We start from the raw sequence: 11,741 nt of genomic DNA on the forward strand, positions 1-11,741 counted from the left end.
TCAGAAGCTATTAACTTATAATTTAATCTAACTTATTTATTTGAAATGCACTGTAAATTTACAAAATTGTTGATTATGTATTAATTATTCTTTTAGTAGAGTAATTACTAGACAATGGGAAAACCTCCTGAAACATATAAAAAATAAAATAAAAGAACAACATTCTGACCCCAAAAATGTTGTTCTTTTATTTTATTTTTCGAACAAATTGCCCTATTATGATGAAAATATCGTATGTACACACTTAATGTATATAAGATATTTTCTATTAAAATATTATATTCCCTGCCAATTGATGGCGACCTGTTGCTAATCTGCAAGACCACCCCCACCCCTCCTCTTTCTCTTCCCCTTCCTTCATTGCTCTGGCCGGTCATGTCAGTCAGTGGCGTGCACTAGTGTTGTGTTGTTCTTTCTTCATTTGTTGTAAGTGTTAGCTCAATTATTTCTATTTTCTTTGATTTTACTATTTCAATTATTTGTTTGGACTGTTATTGCAGCTCTGAGCTGTCATTACGTAAGTCATTAATATTCCACAAGGTGTCTAGAGTGACGTATCTCGAAAAGCAATTTACATATATTTTTATTTCTTATACAATACCGTTTGTGAAACTATAGGAACCATTGATTATTTTGGTTATTAACATTACGAATTTCATATTTTTGTTGAAATATTACTACATTATGTAATAATGTATAATATAAAATATTTGCATGTTTTCAATTTTAATGGTTAAATTCCATTTATCTTTATAATAAATAGGTTTTTTTAACCACTATACACATTTTATGGTCCCCTGAATAAATTAAACTTACATTATATCATCGTTAAGTTTTATTATATTTACAAATATTACTGACCTAAATGGCAGTTTTTAACTGAAGTAACCAATAAAAAAATATGTTAGTGCGTAATTATCAAATTATTTTATAACCTAACATAATTTAATATTCTTTCAATCATATCATATTATTTATCAAATAGCAGCATACTGCGTTGTAAGTTTGATCAAAAATATTCGGAAGCTCTTTGGTTAGATAAAAATATAATAATTAATTAAAACCATTTTTTAATAGTTTTTTACTATGTTAGTTTTCAGATGCCTCGTTGTTTGTGACCTCTAAGATAGTGTCGTTTTGCGCGTATTCTTCGCAATGAACGCGACCTCAGACTTGTTTTATTAATTGTGATATGCTTTTAACTTCATTAGTATTTATAAGATCACAATTAGATGTTATGTGAACTTACACGAAATATTTTTTTGTGGGAAAGTTTTAAGTATGAGTGAATAGTGCACGGTCATTTGTTGTAACTGCAGGTGTATTTTTTTAAGATTTCTCTGGATGCAGTTTTCCATATCATCTTCTATACTTTGAATTTGCTTTGCATAATTCGTATACCCATTTGTACTCAGTTCGATGTGACTTGATCCGTAAAAATAATAGGGGAAGAGAATCGTTTTCAAGGTTAAGGAAATCGTCTTTAAAGTAAAACTTAGAGAAAGCTAATCCAATTTTCTCTGGAAAAACAACAATGGAAACCAATTTCTTTTTCTGGATTTGATGAAAGAGCTTTGCTGATGAAAGTCACGTAATTGTAATTGTTTTTTTTATTTTATCTGAATTGATAAAGTCAAGTACACATCATTCAGTAAGGTCGATAATGTTTTTATAAGTGAAAATGACATATAATTGATTTGATTTCGAACGGTATGCAATCAATAGAATCTAGGCAGTATAAACAATCTTGTTTGATAAATATATATATATATGTTCTTATCTAAAGAATCACTACATATTTATTTAAATCGTATACCTTAGTTCTATTTTACATATATAAACTATTGTAGTAAGATAGTCCGGGTAGCAGTCAATAAAGGTGCAACATAGTAAATATTAACTATTTATTGGTAACCTACGTTTCGCACACTTTGCAGGGCTTGATCAGGGTCCAGTACTAGATTTTTCAGCGCTAGAAGATTTATTAATTATCCATAAATAATTTATATTGTTTTAACATTCATTCGTAAGAGAAAGTACCATTTTCTCATTTTTCTATATTTTTCTGATTTTACTAGTCGCAACTTTTTATGAATTGTAGTCCTTAAAAATAAAGAATACCCCAGGGAAAAGTATTCCTTTCTTAAAAAAAACATTTAGTTATGTTCCCACGGAACTTTTTCGACTATGAAAAGAGAATAAAGGAATATTCTATGATGTTTCGGGAACGTGTTAATTCATGCACAGACTCATTTTGTTTACTGTCTTGAAAAAAAAACAAAACAAAATGAGTCATTGTCCCATGCTAGAAAAATTAATCTTTTATTTAATTTTTAAAAATGAACTACATAAAATATTAAGTTTTACAAAATATATTTTGTTAAATGTATCTTTATCTTTATATATCACTTAATATCAGATATTGTAATATTATTATTATTTTTTAGTCACCTATTTTATCACAGTTTGAATTATTTTAATAATTTATTTTTCATCGAAATTCACTACTACGTAACATTTTATTACTTGTTATTGATGGTATTGACTGATAATAATTATATTCGTTATTATATAACAACAAGCTACTTCGTTTCATTGTTAGGGTAATGGATTTTATTATGTTTTTTCATTGTCATAAACTGCATCACTTGAGGTGTCATCATTATAAAGTTATCAAGAATAATTGAATATTAGATTCATAATTAATTTTATATTAAACTGAAGCACTTTGCCTTAAGAAATTTACCTCCTAACTTCATATTTACTATTAAATCGCAGTTTTTTACTCGAAAAGTATCAAATTAAGTATCGTTCCCAGAGCCCATTTAATACTCAGAACTTCATTTAATGCAATTTATTTTGGATTTACGTTGTTTTTGTTTTCACGAAATTATAAATAATTATAGTCGTGCAATAAAACACACTTTTGAGAAAATAATTTTAAATTTAATCAGAAATTTAATATTAAACTTATTTAATTTATGAATGATTTGTCATTTTTAATCAAATCATGGTGCTAGCCGACAGGTGTTGACGCAGGTCTTTTGCTACCTGGCGTTCCTTAACGAGTATTTTTCAGTGCTCTGTTGGATCAATGATACCTTCAAAACCTATGTGTGGATAATTCCTATCCTTTTTTGAGTTTAAATTTCACACTACAGTTTTATGATTATATAGTTAACAAAATACTTTACGCGCAACAGTAGTCATGTTATATGTATATTTGGTTTTTGTGGTTTATTTTTAATTATATTTATTTAATTGATTGCTTCAACTATTAGCTAATGCTATTTTTACTTTATTTAAAAAAAAAAAAAGGAAAGAATTAAGTAAATGGCTATAATATTAAGTTTTCAAATTTTGTAAAATTGTTAAAAATTAAATTTCCTATCTCGTTGCTATAGTATCCTGTATTAGCCAAGATTTTATTAAAAATAAATATCCTTAAATTATAATTGCTTAGCTTTTACATAAATACTGGCTGCAAGTGTTGTCCGAAACTGAAGAAAGTTCCTTTGAACCTCTAATGAAATAGTTGTTTGTTTAGGAATTGGACTTCAAAGAATATGAATCGGGTATTTTGTACTTACGGGCTTCTAGTATTTAATTAAGCATTATTTAATTCGACCTTTTTACATTTTTATCATTTTGTAAATATATTTGTTTACTTTCTTATCTAATCTATTTTTTATTTTATTTTATTTTTTTTTTACTTTTTGTTATAAAGAACTAATTTAGTTAGTCAATTCCCAATAGCTGAATAGTGATCCAGACTGAGTGATAAGAGGGTAAATAGATTAAAACTCAATACTTCTAAAACACTAAAATCTATAAGTCCATGAGAACAAAACATCCCACTCAAAATCTTTTAAGTTTCGTTCCTTGAATACTTTTTTTTTTTTAGTTGTTAAACTTTTTGGATACGTTTTCTCTCGCAACTAGATTAGAATTTTTTTCTCGTTGATTTTTATGGAGATCATTTCGTTAATTACTTTCGTTTCTTTCAAATTGTATCTATTAATAGATAATAGCCTTATACCTTGGTGTAATACTTCATAAATGCTTATTACAAGGCCGATTTTCAGATATGTGGGCTCTTAAGATTAGTGGTGGGACTTATTTTTTGAACAACTTTAGTTTATTAACAACTCGCGAGTCAAAATTTATTTAATATTTGAAAAGTAACTAACACTCCATAAAAACGGAAACATTTACTTTATGTACGTATATTGATTTTTGATTATCAAAATCATGAATTACTTCTTAAACTCTTTACTGATATTTTATTTTCAGTTTGTGATAAACTGCTCAATTTTTCTTTAAGCAATCGTAAATGGTTTTAATTTATTTATTACAAGAGTTTTTTTCTTGCTATTATTTTATGTTGGCAGTTAAAAGATGACGCTCAACAACATAATAGCTAGAATTAAAAAAACCGTAACTAACTTATGAACAAAGGTGTATTTTAAACTAAATAAATGGGTCTAGTTACTTCTTAAAGGTAATAAATATTGTCAGACAATTGACATTGTATTATATTTCCAGTTTTTAAGATGTTTCCATTAAATCACTGTTTTTAAGTGTTGATTTAGTTTTAAGTAAAAAGAGAAAACGTAATCAAGGTCCTTATTCTTTCTTTTATCTCTGTTAGTTACAGCTTATGCTGTTTTTATGACACCTATGTACGATCAGGTATTAGTTGCGTCATTGCCTATCGTTCTTTAATAATAACTTTCCCAGAATCACATTATTTGTCTTTGTGATGTTTCATTCCATTCGGAAGGATTCATGTTTTAAAAGATCACTTTGAGACCCGGGTGGTGGCACAATCACCATCATAGTTTGTCAAAAATCAATGGTTCATTCATGAATAAGGGTTGTATCCATGGAAATTTTAGCTATTAGTTTCAACTATAGCTAATTTTTGCCTATCTCTGGTCGGCATTGATTATCCCTCGCGATCCAATGCTCTTTTTAATTGTCTTCAATGAACTCAACTCAGCTCGACCGTTGATCTTGAGTGAAGTATTTATTATCAATATTGAGATTTTATAAGTATGAGAGATAGTTGACCGTGGATGACTTATACGAGGAGAAGATGGTTGGGAGAGCGGTAAAAATAAAACACAAATAAGTTTATGTATCTTATTTAATCATGCCAACGTTTCGGCTAGAAGATTCCATTTTGTAAAATTATTTACTTTATATCATTCTGTTTATATTTTCATATACTTTTTTCAAGTATAAAAAAAGTTTATAGTTCATCATACTTTTTATATTTATATTTTATATTCTGTATTCATTGGTTATCTTGTTCTGTTCTTAGCCCTGATGCAGGCTAGAAATTCTAGTCGAAACGTTGGCATGATTAAATAAGCTACATCAACTTATTTGTGTTTTATTTTGACCGCTCTCCCAACCATCTTCTCCTCGTATTGAGATTTTATATTTATAATTCCATTGAAAACTTCCACTCGTCCAGAACTTATTCAAGGTCTTGAATTATACAAAAAATTAAAATTATTTATTAAACTTTGTTTTATTTATTTTTTTTTTCATCAGGCATGTTGGATAGTAGATGCTGTATAGGATTGGAAGGGATCTAGGCAATACCTCAGGAATTTGAGGTTGCGAAATTGTATGGTCAGTTATGTCTACATCGGCATCCTGCTGGGAAAAATATCTATATTGCGTTATATGAACCTGGATATTTTTTATTTATTTAATCCTTATTAATAAATTATAGATATTCGATCTAATGTCAAAGTGGTTAGACTCAGTAGCTCATCTAAATACATTATTTTAAATTTACCTGTTTTTATCGAGCGCAAATAGGTTATTTTAGTTTTCACTATTTATACTAATTTGGACCAAATCATCTCTTTATTTGACCTTCGTTTTAATCTTTTAGAATTCAATTTTCAAACTAATCGGTTGATATTTAAAATTGAAATGCTATTGGACCCTTATATCCACATGGACATCCTTTCTTTGATAGGGATATATTATTGTTTTATATGATTCAAAGAAGTTTAAATTAATATTGATCGCTTTCAATTAAAATTTTCTTTATAGCCATATTTATCAAAACTAGGCTACATTTTTCAAAATAAAATAATAAATGAGAGTGGAAATGATTATATTTTTGTTTGGTTATAGTAAACCTTTTAGTTTTTCTAATAGCATGTATTAAGTAATGTTACAAAAAAAAAGTGTGTATAACTAATTAAATTTACCCAATTTCATCAACAGTCTAGGAAAAATTAACTTAATGCAGATAGAACACTAAAGTAATAATAAGATGTTATTAAAACAGAGAATTTCTAGTCAGTCATAATAATTCCCATTTGGAATAAAATTATTAATCGCAATACATAAAAGTTTAGAAGAAGTAATAAAGAAAAAGGTATAAAGATGAGTTTTTTTTGTAGGTAAATTGGTCTGAAAGAAGATTCTCTATTCAGGCTGGTTGTTTTAATATTTTAGACTCATACATCCAAGCTCGTCCATAAAATAATACTTCTTCAACTATTAAAAACAAAAATAAATTATCACAGTATATTGAAGAATAAAATTTTAAGTAATTTATTTTGTGAAATCCCATAAATGAAAAACCTTATAGTTGCAATTTATTTTTTGTTATATTTTTATGATATTTACTTTCTCAAAATATCAAAATTTTTATTGTTAGATTTCATTGAGAAGTGAATCTAAAGTACATAATAGTTTTAAATCCTTTTCTATTTATGAAGCCGTAGTGTCATCTATGTCACATAATTAAACGATACTGAAAATTAATTTCTTATTATAGGAAGATAGTCCGGTTGCGGTCAAAGAATGGAACCCAAGTAGCCATATAACTATTTAATATGAGGAACATTTTGCCCCACCTTGCAGGGTTTCATCAGGGATAAAAATGATATAAACACTTAATACATCATTACCTCATTTAAGTGTTTGCACCTTTTTTAGCCTTCTAGGACCTAGGACCTAGAACCTAGGACTATCCTTCTTTGATTATCATACACGGTGATATCAGTGTATATGATGGTCCGTTTATCTATCTTCCAATAAATTTATTATGCTTGATTCAAATAATTGATATAATTAATATATAATAACTATAACTAGCCAGTTTTGAAATGTAACATTTTTTTCATGCGGTTGAGTTTTAGCCCTATCATTTCAAGTTTAGAAATGTCGCAAAAGAAGTAGTGTGTACATAATCGATTGTTCTATTAGTTACATGAAGGCTTGTTTAGTTAATTGTGTACTAATTATGGTTCCGCAATGTATAGTTAAAATTCTCACTATGTAACGCAAGAAACTACACGGCCTTGGATATCTCGTTCGGAAAGTTGTGATTTAACATCGATCCTTGTCAAAGGTGTCGATTGTATTCGATGGAGAAATAATGATGGACTAAGCAATTGAGTTCTTAATCACTATTTTGTCAACCAGATGAGTCAATAGATCTTTGTTGAAGATTAAGGGATCTTGTGCAGTGCTAGTTGCAAATAGGTTTTATCAGTAGTTGCTATTTTTAATTACTTATTTTTCGTAATAACTTAATTTAATTACTCAGGTTTCGATACCGTATTTTCATTTATTTAAAACACCAAAAATTATTAACGGAAACTTTAAAATCGCGTGTAATTTGTGTGTCTTTTATTTTGAAATAATTTTAACGAGTCCATTTGTTGAGTTTTGTGGATATATTAGCAGCATGTGTAATTTTCAATTTTCATAAAAGGTTTAGAATTTGTTTCACAATACATTCGTTAAAATGGAAATGCAACATTTTTGAATTCTATTTATTGGTTCTGTTTCAGTTATTGAAATGTTGATTCCTATAATAGTTGAGAATTTAAATAGATAATATTTTATTTTATTAGTTACAGAAAAACCAGTTTGTTATTTTGAAACATTCTAAATATATGTCTATTGGAGATTTGATGAAATTATATTGTTTTAGAACATCATTTATTTGTTACACATATTTTTAAAATATTATTTTATCACTTATTGCTATTGTAAAATGTGGTAATATTTGTATTTTTAAGTTTCAATAATAATTTAAAATTACAGAATGGCATAAGTTGTTACGAATAATGTTTAGCAGTAATATATAAATTATATTCTGACTATACCTCCAGACGACAAAACTATTTTATATTACAATGTGAGGTAAATATATAAGATTTATTTATTATAGTTGTTTAGGAAGGCCAGAAATAATGATATAAATGACTATTACTCATAAGTTAAGATAAAACGAAATTGAGCATTATTCATTTTTAAAAAAAATTATTTTAGCTTTGACTTAAAGATTTAACATAATAAAACCTATTCTGTTATGTATACTACATCGAAAGATTTGTTAATGTTATCAATAATCTAGCGCTATAAATTATATTTAGCTCTAAGCTTTATTTCTTTTTTTCTAACTTAATTGAAAATAAAAGTTGGCATCTATTTTTTGTTTCTATATTCTAGAAATTATTGTCATTTATTTATTTTATTTTATTTATTTTTTTATACTGCTTTGAAAAAGGTAAGAGTTTCAGTTATAACGAAAATTTACTTCTATGTATAAAAGATAGAAAGATAGTTCTTATATATATCCAATATATTTTAACAGACTTATTACTGAAATATGGGTTACTGTGTATTTATATTTATATGTATTTCGTTTGGAAACATATCATTAAGCTTTCTCAAGAAAATAATCCCAGATCACTTTTGTTATGATTTTTGTTTATGTATTTACCACACTTTTCACTTTCTATTATTAATTTAAACACAATTGCATTCATGTAATATTACCAGGCTTCAAAATAATAATATAAAAATAAAATAAAGTAAATTGTAAATTGTCAGTTGTTATATTACAAGATTTTGAGTGAAGTGACGAATTAAACTTGCCCTCTCATTAACCTAGCGCTATTAAGACTACTCAGGTCTGGGAAGGCTCTTAGGAATGTGTCTGATTGTACCATGGTATCATTACTTTTTTTTTAAAGATTTTTTTAACTTGAATGAAAATAAAAGTAAACATTTATTTTTTGTTTCCTTCACCTTCTAGAAATTATTTTCGTCACACAATGCTGAGGGTCAACTAACGCCTAACTATCCCAGAATTAAGAGTTATTTTTCATAAATGTTTATATATCTAAGTCAAATCTCATTTGAATATATTTTTAGGTAAAATCTAAATAATTATTATCATTGAATTCACCGTTATAATTATTTATAACGTATTTAATAAGACATTTAATATTATAACATTATTATTATATTTAATAATTATGAATTTCCATTCGAAAAAGTGAAATTTAGTCCTAAATTTTTTAAAATGTCAATGATATGTTTATATGATATATACTCCCTTAAAACTCGCCTTTCCCTCCTTCTGTGAGGTATCTCTCCATATAATGATGTTCGGCGGTTTATGATCACAGGAAAGCTGTATCTACAAATTTTCCAATCTCATGATTTCATTTTTATTTATTTTTTTTATTTTTTATTTATTTACTTTTTTTTTTTTAAGACCTGGAGAACATTTAACTTAAGGATCAATTCCACTAATAACTCTTCCACCGAACACCGTCAAACCTAAATATACAAGATCAATCCAGGCACAATTCTCCCTTCAACGTCTCGGTATACCGCTCAGAAATAAATATTTTTAGTGACTCACGTTATAGTAAATTCAAAAACTTTGCATGCTCATTTTTCATGATTACAGTTCTTATCATTTTGTAGTTTGAAGCTATCTGAACTTGCCTCATGTCAAATTGGTAAAGAAAATTCGTTAAAGTTCCCAATTTTAGATTTATGAATAAATAGCTGTAATTGATTAATTTAACGAATGGAAAATAGCGTTGCTTGATGATAGAAGTTTAAACCAAAGATCACTCACTGACTCAGCATATAAATGCTCACTATAATAATCATTCTGTTTGAATTAGTGTTGGTATAAAATTCCTCGAGATTGCCATTCCTATTTACAATTAGTTTTCCATAAACACTGAATTCTCATTATTTCTAGAACTGAATTGGCCATTGAGATTTACTGGTTAGGCAGATACTTATCTATTTCACATAATACACAACAAATAGGATGATCTTGAATGTTTATATTAATATAGAGGTATTATGAATACTAGTTATATTAATGTCTAAGGATAGTTTTTCAAGTTTACTTTTTTAAAGATCATGTCTCTTTCGACGTATTCCAGTTTTTTTCGGAGCCCTGTTCGAGTTTAGTTACAAAACTCGGATTATCAGTCAAAGTTAACCGTTTTAATTTTTAAATATTACTGAAATTTTTAAGCAGCAAGTGATTTTCGTTTCGCAATTCCTAAAATTTAGACTAATGTGAATTAATTAAACGTTATGAAACCGGGTTACTAAGACATGTAAGGTCTCTATTTTTCCAAAATGTGATAATGCTTGACCAGAGAGGAAGTTGCGACCACACAAGTGGCACCTAGAGACCATGTCCAACGGTACCATGACCGCCACCACATGGAATACATGTGTTGTCCCTAATAATGAAGAGGAAATGACCCTCGGCATTCTTCGCATATGGACTCATGTTCTGGATGTGTGGACCATTTTTCGTGATCCATCTGGGTGTCACATATATATCCCTGTCAGCGGTCCACTTGGGTCGCACTTTGATGTCCACCCTTTGTAGTTATTTATTGCGGGTTGGTTCATTTTAGGGTCAGAGATAAAAACACTAGGTTATAGGGGCTTTTTCTGGGAATAATGGACTGGTTTATTCTCATAGATGCTTACAGCTTCATTTTCTTTTGAACATCTGCTCACCTTATGTGAGTTTTCGGAAACTCACGAAGTACTGACTTAACTTTTTTTTTTTACTTTAACCTTTCATAACTTTTTTTTACATATAGAGATTATACTCTTGATGGTAACCAATAAAATAGAATTAACAATAAAACATTTTGATATTATTTCATATTTCATATCTTTCTATAAAATGTCAGATTATATATTTTACGTATAATATTTACTGAAGTAACGACATTGTTTAATTATTTGTGTTGGTTTGTTCATAGTTTTACCTTTTATTTTTTTACTTTTTAGAGTATTGAATCAAATAAAGCTAATAAGAATAAAGTTAGAGCATATGCTAATATCGTTTCAAAGACGAGATTGAGAAATGTTCGGTAATGTTGCTTAAGTTGTAAATTGTTTCTGCAACTCACCATTCCCACACATCTTGGTCGGGGAAACAGGTTACAGTTCCATTTCAAGACGGAAATTGTAATCCTTGTTACAAAAATTATTAGTCACTTCATCTAACGTTATAATTATTCCGGAATAAATTTAAAAAAATAAATACTTTTAAATGTTTGTTAATAAATTATGCTATCATGATAATATTATTTTACAAAGAATTATTTTATTTTTTACGAGCTCTACAGTTACTATAACCTTTAATTCACTGATAACTTACCATTTGTTAACTAATTAATGAGTAGAAAGTTCTGGTTTGATACAATCAATCATTTCACATTACTATTTTAACTTAAGCGTCCTCTTATTCATACTCTCCATCATTCTCATTCTCCACGCACACACACACTTATATTTTCTCTTAATTCTCAGATCAGTACTTGTAAAGATTGATATATTTTCATACTTTTTAAGTACTCATCCATCATTCATTTATATTTTTGTAATTGTAACACAAGTTCCAGAATTAATAA

General features: G+C 27.7%; 1 protein-coding gene across 1 annotated transcript in view; it reads left to right on the forward strand.

The window, feature by feature from the left end:
* The first annotated feature begins 348 nt into the window (after window positions 1-348).
* baz (bazooka) overlaps window positions 349-11,741 on the forward strand; it is a 129,662-nt gene continuing 118,269 nt past the window's right edge. Inside the window, exon 1 of the mRNA XM_067046433.1 lies at window positions 349-426. The gene's annotated coding sequence lies outside the window, so the exon portion shown is untranslated. The remainder of the gene's footprint in view (window positions 427-11,741) is intronic.

This window comes from Halyomorpha halys, unplaced genomic scaffold, assembly GCF_000696795.3.
Source record: "Halyomorpha halys isolate HHAL.00 unplaced genomic scaffold, Hhal_1.1 Scaffold95.1, whole genome shotgun sequence".
Taxonomy (NCBI): Eukaryota; Metazoa; Arthropoda; class Insecta; order Hemiptera; family Pentatomidae; genus Halyomorpha; species Halyomorpha halys.